General features: G+C 42.5%; 1 protein-coding gene across 7 annotated transcripts in view; it reads right to left on the minus strand.

Moving 5' to 3' along the window:
- NCOA1 (nuclear receptor coactivator 1) overlaps positions 1 to 24,282 on the minus strand; it is a 393,348-nt gene that overhangs the window by 286,967 nt on the left and 82,099 nt on the right. Inside the window, exon 1 of one of the 7 annotated variants that reach the window (XM_061625847.1) lies at positions 17,466 to 17,567. The exons of the other annotated variants lie outside the window; for them this stretch is intronic. The gene's annotated coding sequence lies outside the window, so the exon portion shown is untranslated. Of the gene's footprint in view, positions 1 to 17,465; positions 17,568 to 24,282 lie in introns of those variants that run through there. 7 annotated transcript variants of the gene reach the window in all.

Consider the following 24,282-nt stretch of genomic DNA (forward strand, 5'->3'; position numbering starts at 1 on the left):
TGAAGCAGTATGGTTGATGTGACCATTTCCACCACCGCCCCGCCCCGCTCAGTGTGAGCCATACCTTCCACAAACCAGCCTCCAAAAGCACCACATATTTGGGAGAGCGACTGGAAGGCACAATCCCTTTCCTCTCCTCCTTACCTTCTAGCAACGCTTCTTTGATCAGATTTACTTCTGAAAACAATTAAGGCAATTATATACTCTTAGACCAGTGGAGGGCAAATGCTGGCCCAAAGGCCAGAACAGCTCTGAGAATTATGGAAATCACAACCTCTTATTTTGTTCTTTTCAAGTTACTACCCAAATAAATTTAAACATACAAGAGCAATTTTTTTAAAAGCAACCTAAGCTCATTTCAAAGCTTACAAATGGATGCTGGTTGGAGAGCCTCCTGTTCTGCACGTTGGGGCTTCCCCACTTGGAGAATTTCTGAGAAGGAACTGCAGGAACTGTTGCAAGCGCTGCTGTTACATTTGCATGATGAAGGGCTGAGGCAAGGCTAAACTTTTCGTTAGGGATTCTGTGAAACAGACACCTATTCTCTCCTTCCTTTTGGCATAGTCTCCAGCTAGTGCTAAAGGAAACTGAAGGCAAGCTTCGCTGCCTGCATATTCACTGTCTCTGCTACATGTCAGAAAGCTGAAGGTTAGTGCCAAGCAAAGATCCCCCCCCATTTTCTAAAGAAAGTATTTTCACAGTTTTAGCTGTTAGAACAGTAAAAACTGCTGCTACAAGAATACTGTCTTTCTCACCTGGTAGCTTTAATATTCTGAATGGGAATTTATGTTTATTTAGTGTTTTCTTTAAATTGGAATTTTATCACGGATGTTATTATCATTATTTATTACATTTGCATACTGCCCCATAGCCAAAGCTCTCTGGGCAGTTTACAACAATTAAAACATTAATAATAATAATAATAATAATAATAATAATAATAATAATAATAATAATAATAAATAATTTAATTTTTGTGTCGCCTATCTGGCCGAAGCCACTCTAGGCGACGTACATATTAAAATTCAATAAAATACAATATAATTACAGAATAAAATACAATGCAGTCAACACTAATGCAGGCGTAAAACTATGTAGGGCAATCAGAAACAATAAACAATCACAGAAAAATTAGCCCACCCCGGAGATCCCAAAGGCCTGTCCAAAGAGCCAAGTTTTTAAGGCTCGGCGAAATGTATCCAGGGAAGGGGCATGGCGAAGATCAAACGGGAGGGAGTTCCAGAGAGTGGGGGCCGCCACTGAAAATGCCCTCTCTCTAGTCCCCACCAACCTAGCTGTTTTCGTTGGTGGGACTGAGAGAAGGCCCTGCGTGGCTGATCTAGTCGGGCGGCTTAATTTGTGGTACTGGAGGTGCTCCTTCAGGTAAACTGGGCCGAGACCGTATAGGGATTTAAAGGTTAACACCAACACCTTGAATTGGGCCCGGAAAACAACTGGAAGCCAATGTAGATGAAATAACACTGGTGTGATGTGATCGCGGCGGCAGCTGTTTGTAAGCAACCGAGCCGCCGCATTCTGCACCAGTTGTAGTTTCCGGACCGTTTTCAAGGGTAACCCCACGTAGAGCGCATTGCAGTAGTCTAATCGAGAGGTGACCAGGGCATGTACTACCAGTGGGAGCTGATGAATAGGGAGGTAGGGTTGCAGCCTCCGTATGAGGTGTAGTTGATACCAAGCTGCCCGGCTCACTGCCGAAATCTGCGCCTCCATGGACAGCTTGGAATCAAGAACAACCCCGAGGCTGCGGACCTGATCCTTCAGGGGTAAACTCACCCCATTAACCCTCAGGTCAACAACACCCAACCTTCCCCTGTCACCCACAAGCAGCACCTCGGTCTTATCAGGATTAAGCTTCAGCCTGTTCCTTCCCATCCACCCACTCACAGATTCCAGGCACTTGGACAAGGTCTCCACAGCCAACTCCGGTGAGGATTTAAAAGAGAGGTAGAGCTGCGTGTCATCAGCATATTGGTGACACCGCAGCCCAAAACTCCTGATGATAGCTCCCAGCGGTTTTATATAGATGTTAAATAGCATGGGAGAGAGGATAGAACCCTGTGGCACTCCACAAGTGAGGGGCCAAGTGTCTGAAACCTCATCCCCCAATGCTACCTGTTGATGCCTGTCAGAGAGAAAGGAACGGAACCACTGTAAAACAGTGCCTCCTATTCCCAATCCTTCCAGGCGATCTAACAGGATACCGTGGTCGACGGTATCAAAAGCCGCTGAGAGATCCAGGAGGACAAGAAAGGTGAATTCTCCCCTGTCTAATGCCCTCCTCATATCATCCACCAGAGCGACCAAGGCTGTTTCAGTACCATGTCCAGTCCTGAAACCCGATTGGTATGGATCCAAATAATCCGTTTCATCCAAGTGTGTCGACAACTGATTGTCCACCACTCGCTCAATGATCTTGCCCAAAAATGGCAAATTCGAAATGGGGCGAAAGTTGTTCAAGACTTGGGGATCCAAGGAGGGTTTTTTCAAAATGGGTTTTATAATTGCTTCCTTGAGGGCCGGTGGCAGTACACCCTCTTTCAAGGATGCATTTACCACCGCCCTGATCCCTTCGCCCAATTTCTCCTTGCAATTCATAAGGAACCATGATGGGCAAGGATCAGTCAGACAGGTGGTAGGCTTCACCGTTGAAAGTACCTTGTCCACATCCTCAGAAGGAAGAGGCCGGAACCGATCCCACTGAACCGGATTGCAACTGGTCAACTCTGGATCTTCTACTGCATCCACAGCGTACGGAATCGAGTTCTTCAGGTGTTCGATTTTATCAGCAAAGTGCCTTGCCAATTTGTCACAGGAAGCCTTAGAGTGCTCCAAAGGTTCCTGAGCAACTGGACCGACCAGGCTTCGGACCACTTGGAACAGCTTCCTGGGACAGCACTCTGCAGATGCAATAGAGGCAGCAAAGAAATCCTTCTTTGTTGCCTTTATTGCCACCTGGTAGGCAGCTATTGCTGCTCTAACTTGTGTCCGAACATCTTCAAAGAGGGATTTCCGCCACCGGCATTCTAGTCGTCTCGCCTCCTGTCTCAGACTTCGCAACTGGGGTGTGTACCACGGTGCGGTCTGAGTTCTGTTCAGGGGGAGAGGACGTTTCGGAGCCACCCGGTCTAATGCCCTGGTGATTCCCTCATTCCACTCCATCACCAGGGTTTCGACCGGGCGACCTTCAGCAGGTTCCAATTCCCCCAGCGCAGTCAGGAATCCATCCGGATCCATCAGGCGCCTGGGGCGGACCATTCTAATAGGTCCTTTACCCCTGCAGAGGGTGTGTGGCAACGAGAGGTCAAAGTTCACCAGATAGTGATCTGACCATGACACGGGGGTAAAAGAAATAGCCCCCAACTTCAGAACACTCCCCGCCATTCCCAAGACAAATACAAGGTCGAGGGCATGACCGGCTACATGGGTGGGCTCAGTGTTACTACGGTGCAGTTCCCAGGAAGCCATGGTTTCGAGGAAATCCCGAGGGGCTCCGATGAGAGTGGTCTCAGCATGCACGTTAAAGTCCCCCAACGCTAACAGTTCTGGGGAGAGCAGAATTATATACAAATATATATACAAATATACAAATTTAAAAACACTTTTTTTAAAAAGAAAAACAATTTTAAAACACATGCTAAAATGTCTGGGAGAAGAGGAAAGTCTTGATCTGGCGCCAAAAAGATAACAGTGTTGGCGCCAGGTGCACCTCATCAGGGAGATCATTCCATAACTTGGGGGCCGCCACTGAGAAGGCCCTCTCCCTTGATACCATCCTCCGAGTTTGTCGGCACCCGGAGAAGGGCCTTGGATGTTGAGCATAGTGTACGGGTGGGTTCGTGTTGGGAGAGGCGTTCCATCAGGTATTGTGGTCCCAAGCCATGTAAGGCTTTATAGGTTTAAACTGTCAAAGAATTGTCCCCCTGGGGTCCCTTGTCCTCAGCGCCCCAAGGGGGGTTCTTTGCTTCTGAGAACAGTCCCAGCACCTTTGGGTCTCTGCTTCTCAAGCAAACTATCCCTCCTTCAGGATTAAATCAATGGTAGACTGCTACCACCCCTCTCTCCAGCTTTATTCTCTGAGCAAGGGGATCTCAGAGAGCTACGTGAATTCTAAAGGTATTAACCCACATTAATTATCAGCAATCAGTAGCGTTCAGCAATCAAGGACTAGATTTAGAATCATTAGTTTCAAGCCAATACACACCATTTATAAAAGAGTAGTTTATTTAAAAGAAAAGAAAGGTATATACAAAAAGAGAGCAGCAATTGTTTCCTTAAAGCTAATCACCCTCAGCAGGGCTACACAAGATACATTGGCATAACAAAGGTGAGAGGTTCAATACCATCAAAGAACATAACAAAGAACTTTCTAAACTAAGATCCTACACTCACAGTAGAACAGCCTGGTTCCCAAACAGCTTTTCTCTTCTGTAAAGCTTCAAGCAAGTTGAGCAGATGGAAATAGTCGCTTGAGGCTCAAGTGGCCTCGGTGGCACGGAATGCGTTTTACCATCTTCGCTTAGTAGCCCAACTACGCCCCTATCTGGACAGTGACGATCTCGCCTCAGTTGTTCACGCTCTGGTAACTTCTAGATTGGATTACTGTAATGCGCTCTACGTAGGGCTGCCCTTGAAGACAGTTCGGAAACTTCAGCTAGTGCAAAACGCGGCAGCCAGGTTGTTGACGAGGACCAATCGGTCCGCGCATATAACACCTGTCCTGGCCCGTTTGCACTGGCTACCTATTTGTTTCCGAGCCAGATTCAAGGTGTTGGTTTTGACCTATAAAGCCTTACACGGTGTGGGACCACAATACCTTGTGGAACGCCTCTCCCGCTATGAACCTACCCGTCCACTTCGTTCAGTATCTAAGGCCCTCCTCCGGGTACCAAATCATCAAGATGCCCGGAGGATTATTACTAGATCTAGGGCCTTTTCTGTAGTGGCCCCCGAATTGTGGAACAGCTTACCAGAGGAGATACGCCTGGCGCCTACGGTACTTTCCTTCAGGCGCCAGGTTAAGACCTGGCTATGCTCCCAGGCATTTTAATGTTTAATGTCTTTTTTTTTTTCAATAATTTTTATTCAGATTTTCATAAAACATACAAGACAAAATCATAAAACATTCAAAGACAAAAAACAAAATCAAAAATAGTTAAACAAAAAGAAAAAAAGAAAAAAAAAAGAAAAATAAAAAATAAAGAGTAAAATATTGACTTCCCATTTGTCAAAGATCAAATCAGTTATAAGTCTATAATATATAACAATCCTGTCTCTTAAGTCATATTATAAAATCACTTTCCTCCAGTAGTTATCTTACTTAATCATCAAATCTCATAAACATTACTTTATTCTTTCCACAAAAAGTCAAAGAGAGGTTTCAATTCTTTAAGAAATATATCTATCAATTTTTTTTTCCAGATAAGCATATCGATTAATCCATCTCATTACTAATTATGATAATCTTATTGTCATAACCATAGTCAAAATAAACATTTCAATTAATCCATCACATCAGAATCTGTTAGGTTCAGTAATTTCAGTAGCCATTGTTCTATTATCCCTATTAGTTCCATTTTCCATCTTCCATCTTCAGTAGTCTTGTTAAGTCCAGTAATTTCAATATCCAATCTTCCATTATCAGTATTCCATAATAATCTTGCTGTCAAAGCCATAGTCATATAGTAAGAGTCTGATGGGAATTACCTCTATCCCAAATATTTTCTTGCCATCCATTCTGAATAGGTTGCTGAAATACTGCTGTAAAATCATATCTCTGTTCTTTTTTTCAAAATACACTGGGTCATCTCTTGAAAGTTTTTCCATTGTCACATGGCTGCAGTTAATTCCATAGATTTTCTCTATATTGGGCTCCATCACATCATTCCAGTCCAGAAGATTATCCATGCCATTGATAACTTTATCTCTAGAATCTTCATTAATTTCTTCAGAGATAACATTGAGTTCCAAACAATAGATTTTATTTCTAAAGTCCATAGACTCCAAATCTTGTTCCTGTTCCACGTTTGTTCCAATCTCCGGGATCTCCTCTCTCACAGGGACCCCTGTTCCAGTCTCCAGGGTCTCCTCTCTCACAGGGACCCCTGTTCCAGTCTCCAGGGTCTCCTCTCTCACAAGGACCCCTATGTCTTTAATCTCCTGTGTCTCCAAACAATAGATTTTGTTTCTAAAGTCCATAGACTCCAAATCTTTTTCCTGTTCCACGTTTGTTCCAATCTCCGGGGTCTCCTCTCTCACAGGGACCCCTTCCAGGGTCACCTCTCTCACAGGGACCCCTATATCTTTAATCCCCTGCTTCATTTTACTCAATTCAATTTTCAGCTCCTTACAACCCTGTCGCAGGTTTTGTTTCGTTATCTCAATCTCATCCATTATTTTCTGAAACATAGTTATTTCCAGCTTCTCAGCCACTTTCTTAATTGCCATTTTAAAAGAAAAATATAGGAAAACCACTTCTTATTTCAGCAACAATTGGGTTAATACTCCAAACTTGGTGACATCACAGTATAAACAGAGCAGACAGCCTTATCTCTCCATGCTTAAGTAAACAAAATGCAGTTCCCAGGATCGAAACAATTAATGGCGGTCGTCAGGAAACAGATTCGTCAAAATAAAATAGACCAAAAAGAGAGTAGTCTCAGACAATATAATATTCTTCAAAATAAAAATCTGGAATAGAAATCCCTCTTCTGTGTATATCTTTAGAATGCAAATCCAGGACAGCTTTTTGCAACAAAAACAGAGATAAGCTATTAATTAGTGAGTAGCAGAGAGAAGTTATGGCTCCCCAGTGAGATGTCAAAAACCGATCAATCTGGCAAATCTCTTTTAAACAGCAACAATTTAAGTCAAGTAAAAGAAAAATATAGAAAGAAGGGTGCTTGCCTGTTAGTGCGTTCTCTCTTAGAAGATAAGATGAACGTTCGCTTTATCAGATAGAGCTTGTTGTTGAAAATCCGTCCCACCTTCGTCGGCTGGACCTCGTCCCATAAATTAATGAGATCTGGTCGTCCCAACAAAAATAGGCTTTGAGGTTAATCTCTTCGTTTCTCCCTACCCGGGAGAAGTTTAATCAGTCAAAAAAAAAAAAATCTGACTGATATATCTGAATAAGCTTCTTTTGAGGCAGGAGCCCGTCTCAAAAGCAGGCACAGGCTAAGTCACCCTTCCCGGAAGTCCTCACCCTTCCCGGAAGTCCTCATTTTAATGTTTAATGTCAATGTTTAATGTTCTAGTTTTAAAATCTTGCTGCTATTTGTTATTGATTTTATTGTAATACTGTATTTTAACCTTGTACACCGCCAGAGAGCTACTAGCTACAGGTGGTTTATAAATGAAATGAAATGAAATGAAATGAAATGAAATAAATAAATAAATAAATAAATAACTGAAGGAGCACCTTTCATTTTTATGGAGTTTCCCGGTCAATGGGGGGTGGGGCAATTAGCCATATTCCACCCCTACCTGTGATCAACTGCTTTGATAAGGGGGCTAGACAGCCTCACTCAGGGGTCCTGATCTTCAACACCCCCTCTTCCTGACTTTTGATCTCAGGAAGCCGACAAGGGATAACAGCTAAGGTTCAGTTGCATCTTCTTGCAAGGTTGCAAACTGTCCGTCTGACACTGAGCCACGGATCTCCCCCAGTAGGGTGTCCCAGGGAACCACAGGCTCCCAGAATTCTCTCTGGTTGACCCATTTCAGCTTGACCAAAGTTAGCTATTCTTGACAAAAACCAGCACTTTGAATCGAGCTCGGAAACATGCAGGCAGCCAATGCAAGTGGGCCAGAATCGGTTTTATATGGTCAAACCGTCTGGTTCCTGTTACCAATTTAACTTGGAGGTTACCAGAGCATGGACCACTGAAGCCAGGTTATCCCTGTCCAGATAGAGGCATAGCTGAGCCACCAACCGAAGTTGGTAGAAGGCACTCCGTGCCACTGAGGCTACCTGACAAAGTGACAAAGATGGTTCTAGGAGAACCCCTAAGCTACGAACGTGCTCCTTAATGTGTTGTAGAATTTTGTATCATGTACTGCTGTATGGTTTTTAATTGTAAATTGCCTAGAGACACCTTGCATTAACAACTGAACCACAAAATAGTAAAAAGCAGCACCAGTTCACTTTGGGTTGTATTCAACACTGTGTAAGAGCAGTTCTGCTTGCGCAACAGGGCTGCTCCTCCCTCTCCCTGCATGCCCCCAAAATTTGCTCAAGAGGGTCCCTGAACCCTCTGGAACAAACTCTGAGGTGCACAGGGGGCTGCAGTGGAGAAGAGAGTTCCACTGTGCAAGCAGAAGTCTATTGCGCAAGTGGAGTAGCAGCATTGAATACAATCCTATATTCCCATTTATCAAGAGTTATAAAAATATTTTGTTTTAGGCAGTAGCAATTTCAGAATAAAAATCCTGTAAGGTAAATGAAATATGTCCAACTGGCATTCAGCCATCTGCCATATTTATGAAACTTGATATGCTAATCTTATTAAGTGCATGGTTAAAAATTGCAAGGTAGCTGTAGCCCATAATATTTATTCAGATCCTTTCTGCTGATCAAATTATCAGTGTTTGCTTTACTTGACCTCAATTCAAATGTGACATTAGCAAAATGATAGCCAAGTAAGCACTCTCCTTTGTGAGGGGCTCCAGATGATTATTGCCACATCAGTGAACAGCAACACACATGGAGTACCCTATATCCACAGCACTCTTTTCCCAAGAGATACTGCAAGAATTACATACAAAAGGCAAAGCCATACGGGTCCAACCACAGGGAAGCTATTTTCAGCACTGCACCAGGGTCAAATCTTGAATTGCACCTTGGACTATTTTAGATTCACAGAACAAAGGGTTCCCTCCTAAATGATTTATTTATTCATCATTCATCCTTAGGTCTTGCTGAGGTTAGAGTATGTCCAGTCTTTATTGGGCATTCATTCTGATTTGTTTCCACGGCGGTTAGACAACAATAACGATTTACTTGCAGGATGTTTATACTGCTTCCCATTAATCATTCGTTCTTCCCACACTTTTCAGTGCATTTCCCTATCACTTTCCTAACCACAAAAAGTCCTGTTTTAGAAAAGTAAAGGGTGACAGAGTGCTTTAATCCACTTCAATTGAACAAATCTAGATTTGTTATGCACTTGAATTCCTCCTGCAAAAGTGTGATAACTCTGGAGGCATCCAAAGAATTCATTTTACAAGTACCATTGCTCTCCTGTACTCCCAAATGCATCATCGAAGGGATCTCGACTTGTTTATATAAGAACATAAGAACATAAGTTGTTCATGCTCTGGTAACTTCTAGGTTGGATTACTGTAATGCGCTCTACGTAGGGCTGCCCTTGAAGACAGTTCGGAAGCTTCAGCTAGTGCAAAACGCAGCAGCCAGACTGCTGACGAGGACCAGCCGGTCAACGCATATAACACCTGTTCTGGCCCGTTTGCACTGGCTACCCATTTGTTTCCGAGCCAGATTCAAGGTGCTGGTTTTGACCTATAAAGCCTTACACGGCGTGGGACCGCAGTATCTTGTGGAACGCCTCTCCCGCTATGAACCGACCCGGTCACTTCGCTCAGCATCTAAGGCCCTCCTCCGGGTACCAACCCATCAGGAAGCCCAGAGGACAGTTACTCGATCTAGGGCCTTTTCTGTAGTGGCCCCCAAACTGTGGAACAGCCTCCCCAAAGAAGTACGCCTGGCGCCGACGCTTCTATCTTTTCGGTGCCAGGTTAAGACCTGGCTATGCTCCCAGGCATTTTAAGCGTTTAATGTTATAATTTTAAATCTTTTTTTGTTTGCTGTTTATGTTTACTGTTGGTAGGTTGATTTTATTGTGATATTCTGTATTTTAATCTTTTGTACACCGCCCAGAGAGCCACTCGCTATGGGTGGTTTAAAAATGAAACAAATAAATAAATAAATAAATAAAATAAGAAGAGCCTGCTGGATCAGGCCAGTGGCCCATGTAGTCCAGCATCCTGTTCTCACAGTGGCCAACCAGGTGCCTGGGGGAAGCCCGCAAGCAGGACCCGAGTGCAAGAACACTCTCCCCTCCTGAGGCTTCCGGCAACTGGTTTTCAGAAGCATGCTGCCTCTGACTAGGGTGGCACAGCACAGCCATCACAGCTAGTAGCCATTGATAGCCCTGTCCTCCATGAATTGGTCTAATCTTCTTTTAAAGCCGTCCAAGCTGATGGCCATTACTGCATCTTGTGGGAGCAAATTCCATAGTTTGACTATGTGCAGAGTAAAGAAGTACTTCCTTTTGTCTGTCCTGAATCTTCCAACATTCAGCTTCTTTGAATGTCCACGAGTTCTAGTATTATGAGAGAGGGAGAAGAACTTTTCTCTATCCACTTTCTCAATGCCATGCATAATTTTATACACTTCTATCATGTCTCCTCTGACCCGCCTTTTCTCTAAACTAAAAAGCCCCAAATGCTGCAACCTTTCCTCGTAAGGGAGTCGCTCCATCCCCCTGATAATTCTGGTTGCCCTCATCTGAACCTTTTCCAACTCTATAATATCCTTTTTGAGATTAAACAACCAGAACTGTACACAGTATTCCAAATGCGGCCGCACCATAGATTTATACAACGGCATTATGATATCGGCTGTTTTATTTTCAATACCTTTCCTAATTATTGCTAGCATGGAATTTGCCTTTCTCACAACTGCCGCACACTGGGTCGACATTTTCATCGTGCTGTCCACTACAACCCCGAGGTCTCTCTCCTGGTCGGTCACCGCCAGTTCAGACCCCATGAGCGTATATGTGAAATTCAGATTTTTTGCTCCAATATGCATAATTTTACACTTGTTTATATTGAATTGCATTTGCCATTTTTCCGCCCATTCACTCAGTTTGGAGAGGACTTTTTGGAGCTCTTCGCAATCCCTTTTTGTTTTAACAACCCTGAACAATTTAGTGTCGTCAGCAAACTTGGCCACTTCACTGCTCACTCCTAATTCTAGGTCATTAATGAACAAGTTGAAAAGTACAGGTCCCAATACCGATCCTTGAGGGACTCCACTTTCTACAGCCCTCCATTGAGAGAACTGTCCGTTTATTCCTACTCTCTGCTTTCTGCTTCTTAACCAATTCCTTATCCACAAGAGGACCTCTCCTCTTATTCCATGACTGCTAAGCTTCCTCAGAAGTCTTTGGTGAGATACCTTGTCAAACGCTTTTTGAAAGTCTAAGTACACTATGTCCACTGGATCACCTCTATCTATATGCTTGTTGACACTCTCAAAGAATTCTAATAGGTTACTGAGACAGGACTTTCCCTTGCAGAAGCCATGCCGGCTCTGCTTCAGCAAAGCTTGTTCTTCTATGTGCTTAGTTAATCTAGCTTTAATAATACTTTCTACCAGTTTTCCAGGGACAGAAGTTAAGCTAACTGGCCTGTAATTTCCGGGATCCCCTCTGGATCCCTTTTTGAAGATTGGTGTTACATTTGCCACTTTCCAGTCCTCAGGCACGGAGGAGGACTCGAGGGACAAGTTACATATTTTAGTTAGCAGTTTCGCATTTGAGTTCTTTGAGAACTCGCAGGTGGATGCCATCCGGGCCCGGTGATTTGTCAGTTTTTATATTGTCCATTAAGCTTAGAACTTCCTCTCTCGTTACCACTATTTGTCTCAGTTCCTCAGAATCCCTTCCTGCAAATGTTACTTCAGGTTCAGGGATCTGCCCTATATCTTCCACTGTGAAGACAGATGCAAAGAATTCATTTAGTTTCTCTGCAGTCTCTTTATCGTTCTTTAGTACACCTTTGACTCCCTTATCATCCAAGGGTCCAATCGCTTCCCTAGATGGTCTCCTGCTTTGAATGTATTTATAGAATTTTTTGTTGTTGGTTTTTATGTTCTTAGCAATGTGCTCCTCAATTTCTTTTTTAGCATCCCTTATTGTCTTCTTGCATTTCTTTTGCCAGAGTTTGTGTTCTTTTTTATTTTCTTCATTCGGACAAGACTTCCATTTTCTGAAGGAAGACTTTTTGCCTCTAAGAGCTTCCTTGACTTTGCTCGTTAACCATGCTGGCACCTTCTTGGCCCTGGCGGTACCTTTTCTGATCTGCGGTATGCACTCCAGTTGAGCTTCTAATACAGTGCTTTTAAACAACTTCCAAGCATTTTCGAGTGATGTGACCCTCTGGACTTTGTTTTTCAGCTTTCTTTTTACCAGTCCCCTCATTTTTGTGAAGTTTCCTCTTTTGAAGTCAAATGTGACCATGTTGGATTTTCTTGGCAATTGGCAATATAAATCTCTGCTAGAAAGTTCTAAAAGAACATGTTAAGAAAAATTAATAACTGAGGATACATGTGCTGCTGGGGCAAGAAGCAAGCTTGGAATGGGACTCTTTGGAGGCTTCTCTTCCTTCACTTCCTGCCTAGAGAAAGTGTTGGAGCAACCAATTAAGTTTGAAACCAGTAACTGACATTGTGGAATAGTGAATATTTCACCCATGGCCTGGTGACATCTTATTAGAAGAGAGACTGCAATTCAAAGATAACCAACACCCACAAATGGTTCTTGAAGGCAATCCACCGATTATGCTTGAATTCTTCCCTTCCCAAGGCTTAATGCATTTGCCCAAATATGTTTTTGTTGTTGCAGATTTTTCTTCTTCTTTATAATGCCACTGGCCCACATTAATGGATGCCAATGTCTTTGCTTCCTTAACATCATCACAAACTGTTGCTTCCAGAGTCATCTGCCTATAAGTGATTCAGCAGAGATGATAAACTGTGGGAGGATTTGGCTGGTTTAGAGATGCATCTTAATGCTATTTCCATGCACTTAAGAAAGTGTGACTGACTGAAATTGAACTTCAGCTTGCTACACATTAATTACTACTAATAGTAATTTGTTCAGTAGTTTACAATCTTCTCTGTTGTATCGTGCCTCACCACAACCTTCTACAATGAGCCACAATCATACTCTTTTTGGAAACCACCTGGTGAACTCAAAGAGTCTGTGGTTAATCCTAGACCATGCAACAAGTCTTCGGCACCTGAAACCAGATTTCCTGGAACCAGCCGCTTATTCAATGGATCACAACAGACCTTGTTTTTTATAAAAAAAAAATTTAACAAACAAAAGAAGCTGACAGCGGGGTAAAAAAAATCCATGCAATATACATACTACTGAATTGAGTAATTTCCCCGATACTCTCCCTCACATGCTAAAAACATCATTTTAAAATTCACAGGCTACAAAGACCTCCTAGTGAATGTATGAAATCAGTCCTGGCTGTGTGAACTGCTCTCTTCAGTGAGAGAAATACCCAAGAAACAGGCATGGGGTGGGGGTGGACAATACAAAGCTTTAGCCTCAACATGTTCCATGTTGAAATTCAACCTGCTACAGTTCTAAACAGCTGCATTTTGCATTACAAATATGGTAAAGCACTCTAAAGAGGATTTTGTTTTGCTCTCCTGCCACTATTAAGATTTGATATTTTATGACAGGAACCCCAACAGCCTCAAGCAGATGTCGCTGTCATTCTCTCTGCCAAAAATCATAATCTTTGATGGGAAATAACTTATTTTTTAAAAAATACATCCAGCAATAAAATTAAAGTTTATCATAATTTGTTAAAATCCTGAAAAAGGGTGGCTACTGCTTATTACCAGTTTTAATCATTCCACCTAGATCTGAGGGCCTACATTTTTAGAAAAAAGAAGTCTAAAACACACTCAGTTCATTGTAAAATTAATTTTGACTATATAGGGAACAGTTTTTGTTTTTACACTCTTCTTGTATTATGGTTGTAATTGTTTTATTTGCCTATTTTATCATTGCAACCTGTCCTGAGACCTCAAAGTAAAGGGCAAGTAATCCAGCAATGAATAATCTACCTCTCAGGGTAGGTCTCATATCCCACCCCCAGTACCCCATATTAATTAGCAGTATTGTCAGTACTTTCTGTTATACGTTGTCTTTTCCTGAATGAGCCAGAGGAAGTTCACTTTTTCAACTAGGGAATTCAGATAATAGGTACAGCAGACCACAAGTAAAAATAAATTTGTCGGTGGGCTTTGAATGAGAGAAGTCAGTTCTTGAAGAAATGGACTTCTGAATCTAAATCCGAAAGATAGAATAGAATTAGAGAGAGAAAACAGGAAGACTGGAGAACTCACGTTTAGAGCGGGTAAGGGTTAGGCAGGTGCTAAGGCAAAAGCGGGGAGGGTCATGAACATTTAGCCAGTGTTGGTTATGTGCTGCTATCACCAGGGCAACTTCCATCCAAAATGAAGGCAATGCTTCCTGAATAGGCATTTCACCGCCTTTCAAAGCTAACACCAAAAATAAAAATAAGCATGATGGGGTGTATGTTGTCCATCTTTTGGAAACTGATTCAAAGGAGGATAAATGCAATTCCTTTGGGAAAAGCATTGTTCTCACTCTGAATGGACTTTATTTGCCCTCACTGATACTGCCAATTCAGACTGACTACATAACACTGTGTCATCATCATATTCACTAAGTAATTATCAAATGCCCGGGATCACTTTAGGAAGTTCTAAATCCAGGGGGGGAGGGCAGGGGACAAAATGATTCTGAAGCAGGTAAACAGAACAAATGACAGTGATGGGTATAATTTTTTCAAAGGTTATCATTCTCAGTTAAGGACTTTGGAATAACTTCATGCCAAAAAATTGAGAAGGGACCGCCATTTGGCACTGTTCTTGAATTTAAAAGAATACAGGTTAAGAAGTGGCAAAGGTATTGTGCCAAGCTTTTATTCTACTCCGCCACCTGTCCTCGCCTTGCAATATAATTAAATTTTAAATATGTTGATAATGCAGTAATGCAATAGATCAAATACATAAACAGAGGATATGAATACAAACCAGGCTTGTTTACTATAATCCTAGGTTGATCATTAAACGTACCAAAGCAAACAAATGATATTACACAATCCCAGGAAGGCAAGTTAGCCAAGACGTGACTGTAGCAACAACTGAAGGGTTTGCGTGTATAATTAAAACTGTAGGTAGAAACGCTAATTACGCCTAACCAGAAGAAGAAGAAAAAACTACTCAAAAGAGGAAAAAGACAAGTGGCCAGTATGGAGCTCACAGTACAAATAGGATTTCTGTTAGTATCTGTTCATCTTGTACTAAACAGTTCTTTTCCAGTAAATTTAAGTTAATCTGTGGGGCACAAAATTCTCCACCGCGTTATTTTTCTGGAGAAAGTTTCCCATTTCATAAGTTTATTAGCAGCAATGAACGGATGCTGACGGCAAATACAGTATTAGGGAAGCTTGGCAGCTTCAGTATTTTTAGCTTGTTTACTAAATATAAGTAAAATAAACATGCTAAATTAGATCATCTTCTGATGCAAATGGAACATTTTCCATGTAAGCTGCCCAATGCAAATCACCCTAATTTGCAAAGGATTTTTTTTCCAATTCAAAATTTTCTTGAAAATTCACTTCACTGAATCTAGTCTTCTAAAGGTAGTCAATGAGGGAGCATGGGTTGAAGTAGAACCAAACTGTAAAAGGATCTGAAGCAGAGGATGAGAAAAAGCTTAGAATCTGGACGGGACTACTGTACATTCACTAGGCAGAGAGTGGCCCAGGTTGCATGTCATGATAAACCATAGTTAATGTTTTTCTGTGAATGTTCCTATCTGGGTTGTTTGTCTCCTCCCTCTACAGCACAGAGGAAGTAAACCACAATCCCTGATTCAGAGAAGTCTGAGCCAGGGATTGTGATTTATCTCACTCCAATAAACCATGACCAGTAAGTAATGGCTACTGAGTATGGTTTGTTGTGAGCAAAACAAAGCACAATTCCTGCTGGATACAATATTAAACTAGGAATCACGGTTTGTTTCTTCCCAGCATACATGGAGAGAAGCAAAGTGAGTGCAATTTGTACATGCATGATAAGCCATTGTCTACGGCTTTGTGTAACACGCAAACATCACAACTCAGTCATTTCACAAACAATGGTGCATAAATCAGAAAATGCTACTACCGACTTCTACCATCCCATCATGTACTTTACTCTAGGACCTGAAAGATGCAGCTTCCAACTCAAAAGACTGCTACAAGTTCTTTATAGAAACTCCAAATACATATGTATTATTCAGCACTGGTTAGGCCTCATCTTGAGTATTGCCTCAGCTCTGGACAACACACTTAAAGAAGGATGCAGACAAACTGGAACAGGTTCAGCAAAGGGCAACAAGGATGATCAGGGGACTGGAAACAAAGCCCTATGAGGAGAGTCTGAAAGAACGGGGCATGTTTAGCCTGGAGAAGAGAAGACTAAGGGGAGATATGATAGCACTCTTCAAGTACATGAAAGGTTGCCACACAGAGGAAGGCCGGGATCTCTTCTCGATCATCCCAGACTGAAGGACACAGAATAATGGGCCCAAGTTATAAGAAGCCAGATTTCAACTGCCGCCCTGAGCTCCTGCCTGGAGGAAGGGCGGCATATAAATCAAATAATAAATAAATAAATGATAAATAAACTGAACATCAGGAAAAACTTCCTAACTGTTAGAGCAATATGACAATGGAACCAATGACCTTGGGAGGTGGTGGGCTCTCCAACACTAGAGGCATTCAAGAGGCAGCTGGACAGCCACCTGTCAGGTATGCTTTAAGTTGGATTCCTGCATTGAGAAGGGGGTTGGACTCGATGGCCTTGTAGGTTCCTTCCAACTCTGTGATTAAAATTAATGGACCTATGTGAGGCATGTCTATTAATTTCAGTGGGTCTGCTCTGAGTAGAACTAACATTGGCTGCAACCCAGGTCAAGTAAACTTACAACTTACCTTATCACCACTGTCACTCTTTAATGTCTGTTATTTGATTTTTACTGTAGGGGTTGCTCTGAGGTACTTGAGTGCAAAAATAACACTCAACAACAGTGTTGTTACAACAACAACTTTATTATTATTATTATTTCAGAGGGCAGGCAATTAGTTTTTGCAAACCCCAGTGCAGGCAAATCTAGGGGACAAGAGCAGGGAAAGTAAACCCATTCTGCTGATCAGGTTTAACCAACCAATCATCCAGTTTTTAAATTTAAAATGAATTTGCATATTACTAAGACCTGAAAGTGTCCTTTTTATGAGACTATTCTGTGAATCTATGAGAAAAGGGGATTTTCACTCCCAGTAGGGAAAGTATACTTGCTTGACCGGAGGACAAGAACCATGGTTATTTTATCATCTGTATCAAAAATCAAACAAAAGGGAATTTGTTATCCAAGCCTTCAGAAGAATAGAGTGCTCCTAGAGTGGCAAATCCAGGTGTATATTTCCCCTCTGTTGACCCCACACTCTGATTCTCCATGCTCCACCCTTGATGTCCAAAATAGGAAAGTTATACCCACAGAAAACACATAACTAGCCAAAACCTGTCACTGGCTCCACTCACTGACCTGTCCTTGGTCTAGAACAAGTATTTTTCAAGCCATAACTTGTACGAGTGCTATTTCACTCATGTCCTGCTTGTTGTCTTTCCGTAAGCATCTGGTTTGTCACTGTGAGAAAAGGGAAAGGGACACCATCAGCCTTACAGGTGGAGCAGGGCCTTTCGCATCATGGCACTCACACATCATGCTCTTTCTACATCTTCCACTGATAGGTAAGAACTATTTTCAAAGACTTTTCCCACCACAGATCGATAATGGAGTGGGGTTTTAGTAAATATTATTGCTGCTAAAGATCAGAGCTTGGAAGTAACTAGTTACAAGTAACGAATTACTTGTAATTCATTACTTTTTTGAGTAACGAGTGGGTAATTCCTTTACATTTTGATTGTAATAGAACTAGGAGTAATTTTACTACTTTTGCGGAGTAATTGTAACATTTCCAGAATTACTTTTGGGCATTGCTTGGGGGGGGCAGGGGAAGTCTTCTGCTCCTATGATTTGTGGATGAAAATCATGTGCCTCAAACTGGGCTTCTGTGTAGTGTCGCTCTTTCCTCATGCTCTGTGGATGGGTAGGAGGCGATGAGGGAGGAGGTGGAGAGTGAGATGGGGTGGAGTGGAGAAAACAATTATTTTAAAAAATGGATAGTGGTGGTGAAGAATGGAGTGGAGGGAAAAGGATCCGGAGGTCAAGAACATGGATAAAGGAGGAGGAGGATGCAGCAGCAGAATGGAGATAAAGAACTGTGGAGGTGAAAGATGACAACGTGTGTGTGTGTGTGTTTGCACTTGGCACACAAAGTGGCCTCCACCACCATCTCTGGCTACCATGCTGCATTTGCAGTATTTTAACTTTTTTGCATCTCAAGGGAAAATGTTTGCTTGAGTGAGTGTCCCTTAGTTGGTGGCAGGGCAGGGTCTGGTGGGTGGTTAAGTGAGAGAGATTTTGTTTGCTGGCTGAGTGGGGGGGTGCACTTGATTTGACATGCAAAGATCTGAGTACTGGCCTCAGCCTCCCTCCCCACCACCCTTACCAACGGAGAGACCACCATTGCTATCTTATGAATAAAAATAATTATTCTACTACCTCTTTATGTGTGTGTTTATTTTTAATGTTGTTTTAGGCTACTGGGATGTGCAGCAGCCAAGGCCAGCACCTTGTAGGTGTTTTTTTTAAGTAACTGAAATGTAATTGTAGTGATTACTTTGGAGGAAAAGTAAAGTAATCAGTTACTTTCAGAGCAATTGTAATTGTAACGGTAATTACTACTTTTTTGGGCCACGCAACTGTAACTGTAATTTATTACTTTTTAAAAGTAATCTTCCAAGCTCTGCTAAAGATGTGTGGTTTTCCCAATAATACTCGTTTAATTGGTTTTATTACAGTGTTTACACCAAGTTGAACTTTTATTTACACAGAAAAGCAGTTTATGTATTAACAAACATACTTATATAGCAGGTATATTATGGGTTTAAATGCCTCTGCAGAACAGCTCTGTCTTCCGTACACGCAGCAAAGATATAAATGAACACACATTCATTGGACAAAAATGCTGCTTCCCCCTACAGAGTAGCATATTTCACAATATTTGGTAATACACTGTCAAACTTCCCCAATGGTCAGCTGCACCTATTTGCAAGCCAGCAATACCACAACTTCTTGAGCACATGTTCAATGTCCAAAAGAAGAGCCCAGAAAGTCATGGCAAAAAACAGATGAGACACTTATATAGAATTTTAGCCCCCTCACTACACTAAATTCCCTACCTCATCACAAGCAAGAGGACGATATATAGCCAGGTTGCCTCTCCTCCTAGAACCTTTAATTCAAAGTATAGCACTGCAATACTGGCAGTAGCCATGTAAGAATCGCATCATTCAGCTGTATGTGAAATATAGTGAAATAAAAGTAGCCAAGGTAGGTAGCTCAGGGACACAGAGGAACGAGTAGGTTGTATGCAGAGAAAGAAAACCATGACAGGGCAAAGATGATGGAGTTAAGGCTACTCTAAATTGCATCTGAAACCTGCTCTGGTGCTGTGGGCTCAAGTCTTCCCTTTCCTTAAAAAGGGGGGGGGCGCACTGAAGGACTCCATATGGCTCAGGCATTACAAGACGAAGAAGAGCCTATAATTTGCTCTCTTTTGGAGCCTCTTGATTTCTAAATCCACCTCAGCATTTCGTAATCTTGCATATTTGAAGGCCAGATTGTCACTCCTCCTAGGAACAGGGGTGCGGCAAATTTACACTGCACTATCAGTGTGCATACTGCTTTGCAGAATAACAAAAAAGAGAAAGACAGATTCTCCAGACAAAGAAGTTTGCAACCTAAGAGGGAGGAAGATGGAGGCAAGGGCAACAAGGATAGAGTATGCATTAATTTCAGTAAAACATAATAAGGAAGATCAGAAGCTTCCTCATATTAAGTCAGATTACTGGTCCATCTGGCTCAGTAGTGTCTACAACAACATGCAGCACGATAGAGGATAGGGCTAAGGAACTGTGCCAAAGACTTCACAGACAATGTGGGTTTTGAAGAGAGTTCACACACATAATACATGTCTTCTGGGAAGTAGTTTCAAGCATGAGGACAGGAAGAGAGGAAAACAAGCAATTGTTTAAAGAATCAGGAGATCAAAGAATCAGGAGATCTTCAGATTACTATGGGTGGGTGATGGATCTGCAGGAGTAAAGGAAATGGATGGGGGTATAAATCAGGATGGCAAGTGTTATGGGGAAGAGGCCATGGAAGGACTTTCGACTCCACCACTATCACCATCCAGTGCTAAATGGAAGATCTGATTACCACCATATTGGTGCAAATTAAATTCTAATGTGGCTCTCTCAGATGAGCAGGTCTGCTGCACCAGCAACAGAGGGGCTTGTCCTTGCGTACCTGACCTCGTCACCCCATTTCTATAAAAAGAACAGGGGCAACGAATGCAATTAGTAGCAAACTATCAATATGATATGACAGCCCAGCAGCTGCCACAGCCGTCCCAAGAGGAGCCCGCCGAACTGCCCCAGCCTGCCAGCACCATGCCGGAAACAGGGAAGTAACTGTTCGACCAGCAGCAACAACTGGAACACCAGCACAACATCAGAAGGTGTGGAGGAGCGGGGAGAGCACCTCACCGCCGCTTTCCAGCACAGGGCCTTCTGCTCGGCAACAGCCACCACATTCTTCTCCTTCTCCTGCTCTAAGCAGGACTGGGGTCCTTGCCGCCGCTTCTTCAACAAAAGCCCGGTGTGGGTCCTCCTGCACGGGGCCTCCTGGCATGGGGGTCTCCCTGCTCAACAACAGCCTGGCGCCTCCTACCCAACAACACCCTGGTGCGGGGCCTCCAGGCACAGGGCCTCCTTCTTCACAACAGCCGCTGCCTCCACGTCCTTCTGCCCCTCCTGCTCCAGGTAGGGCCCAGATCCCCGAGCCCATGTGCTCGCAGCTGCCCTCCGACATAAACTGCCATCAGCAGCAGCAGGAGAAGCCTGGGCAGCAGCAGCTGAGCGAGCCCGAGGACATGGGGAGGAAGACAACATTGAACCAGCAAACAGCTTCACTGTAATAAGTGCTTGTCGCCCTTCTGCCTCTCGAGAACTCCCCCCCCCCGCTAAGATCACCTCCTCTTTCTTGGTGGTGTCGATAATGATCATGTTGTTTCTATTTAATTTAATTTTTGTATATTGTATTGTTTATATTGTATATTATGGTATTTTTATACCTGTGTTTATTTTTCTTGTAAGCCGCCTTGAGGGCCTTTGGCCGAAAGGCGGGGTATAAATAAAATGTAATAATAATAATAATAATAGGGCAATACCACAGTGCAGAGTAAACATGAGATTTGGCTTGAGAATCTATGGCGGCGGCACAAACAAAACTAGGGAAAAATCAAACGCATTCTACATACATTTTGAAAAGGATTAAATACGTAATACTGGGTGACCGAGAGGGAATTTTTTTAATGGCTCAAGACTCATCAGTTCAGGTTGTGGGTATTTTAATACATAAGCACCCTGAAATGGCTACAATATTTCAAAATAATTGTACCTGCCAGTGTGTGCCAGTGAGTAACACTGACAACTCTTGGTTCCAGTACTTCACAACATTCTGCCTGAAGGTGTCCTCTGCTTAGCCAACTATGTTCATGAGATTTCCCCCTAAACCAGGTTTATCTTGAAATGTTTTCCAACAGTGAAGGAGGCCAGCACAGAAACAGAGTTAGCCCAACAGTGCCTCATTTGGTGGCAAACACTGTTCAAAATGAATCTCACATCACACTAAGGTAAACAAGGCAAGCAAGTTTGTCACTGCGCAATGGCCCTGAAGGAGCACTCCTGTAATAATAATCCACCCAACAAACCAACATCCCTACTGTTCCAGGGAGAAAGCTGGGATAGGATGGGGGTAGGGGTTAAGCCGGCACAAGTTCTCCAAGCTTAGCATGAAATTGTCAACCTAAGCTTCTAAATGTTTAATGTCAACAAATACAGCCAAAGGTTAACATTCTCAGTGTAGTTCTGGGCAGAGGCTTTTGCAATCATTAGGTACTGCAAGGGCTGGTGGCTTGGAATGAGGCATCGAGTTTGTCCAGGGTGTGGAGTCAGAGTCGGAGTCGTGGAGTCAGAGTCGGAAGCAATTTTGGGTGGAGTCCGAAGAAATGTACTGACTCCAACTTAAAAATAAAATTAATATTTTAATATTAATTTATTAATATTGATACATTAATATACATTTGCCATTTATGAAGGAGTCGGAGTCGGAGTCAGACAGTAGAAAAATTAATATGCATTTGCCATTTATGAAGGAGTCGGAGTCGGACAGTAGAAAAATAGAGGAGTCAGAGTCGATGGTTTGACATACCGACTCCATAGCCCTGAGTTTGTCTATGCCCAACTCAACCTACAATGAGCAAAAAGCTGATCAGGCTAAGGAGCTAAGCTAGAGTGCACAGGTTGCTTTTTTTTTAAAAAAAGGGGGGAGATGGAATTCTACTGGCTTGAATGGAAGCAGTAGTACGAATCACTGGAAACCTCCACGGATGGCACTGTAGCACCACAGAGATCAGGCCAGTGACGTTCACAGCCTGCAAGCTGCCCAAGGAGTAAGGCGCCTGTTCATCTTCAACACTTTACCAGCATGCTTGCTGAGTCAGAAGGATTTGGTGCACAGAGCACCTGAAAAGCCAAAAAGGGACAAATGCCAATTTCTGAGCTGATCAGTGTTAGTCCAAATGAGCTAGCCAGACCAGCAGGTGTGATGTATCAACCAATGGTACAAAAGAAGTTGACTGTGGCACCAAACCACCATGCTGCCACCCCCTCCAGGAGAAGCAGCCCAGTGGGAGTAGCAGCCAACGAGAAGCACGTCAGTTAAGTTTTGAATTTTAAAATTGTGTTTTAAATTGTTTTTAAAATATGTTTTTAAATTGTGTATTTGTTTTAATATTTTTGATTGCTGTAAACTGCCCAGAGAGCTTCGGCTATGGGGCGGTATACAAGTGCAATAAATAAATAAATAAGCGGTCCAGATCCTCAGAATTTGTTTCTGCACAAATTAACTGCCTCACAGAATGGAAATCTGAATCAGCAGCATTAACGCCTGGTCACAGTCCCAAAATGCAAATAGGAAGAGGTAGCAGTGTCTGCGTCCCATTTACACAGAGAACTGCTGATCTTTAAATAAGAAACCTGTAACGCCATTAAGAAAATGGGCAGGAAAGAGGCTTGAGAGCTATCTGGCTAGCCTCTCATATCATGATAAGAAGATTATTACACATTCGAGTATTTTACATTGTTAAAAGCTTTTAGGACTATCTGCTAGCAAACTTTGGTATTCTTTCCAACCTCTCTCAACACGACAGAGTAGATGGGGTTCCTTCTATGATCCACTTTGTAGGACTAATAAAAAATTTCCACTTCCATCTCAGAGTATTTTTTAATACCACTAAGTTATAAAGCTTCTCTGATCAAACATCCCAGTGAGCTTTTATTCAGATTTTTTGGCATCTCACCAAACTGGATTAAGAATAGCCCATTTAATTGCAAGGCATCTTTGTTAAAGATGCCAAAATTAATTTCACAGAGGAGCAGAGCTTTTGAATTGGTGAATTAAAGACTACAAGAAGGGCATTCGACCATCATCCAAGACTGAATAGGTTGCTCCAAAACAAGGGAGCAGATGTCAAAGCTTCTTCTGCCCTTAGGTTTTAGCAATGCAAGGAAGAGTCTAGCAAGCTTACAGACCCTGCATAAGCAATACTTGTTGCCTCAGCCTCTCTTAAGAAGTAGATGCTGTTTACTTGCGGTGAAAGTTCAAGAGGAGCTAAAAGTGAAAGTAATATGAACCTAATTATGTGCAACTCTTTCCCTCAGAAAGGGGATAAAGATCATGCAAAATGGGCATATGATTGCATCACACGGCATGATTGGGAGGGGCTCACTAGCTCCTTAGCATACATATATATCACTTCTTTATTTTATGCATTTCTATGCAGCCCTCCAATATAAATTTTCTCAGGGTGACTCATGCAACAACATAAATGCAAAATAGTAGTATGTGACATCCTGATCCAGATGGGTGTGAACCAGCCACTGATGACTGTGTGAATCAAGAATGAAGAGCTGCTTTTGAAAACAGCTGATACACACTAATACTGCAGAGTCAAATACCTGAAGCAGAAAGAAACTATGACTGAATATTTGCATGTTTAAAAAAGAGCCCTGTATCCCGGCTGGATTTTCTCTATCCCAGGGCAAGCTATTTACAAATGTTTTATTTGTGTTTTCAGCTAAGCTGCAGCATATTAACTCCCTGGTGTTTGAAG

Source organism: Rhineura floridana, chromosome 4 (assembly GCF_030035675.1).
Source record: "Rhineura floridana isolate rRhiFlo1 chromosome 4, rRhiFlo1.hap2, whole genome shotgun sequence".
NCBI lineage: Eukaryota > Metazoa > Chordata > Lepidosauria > Squamata > Rhineuridae > Rhineura > Rhineura floridana.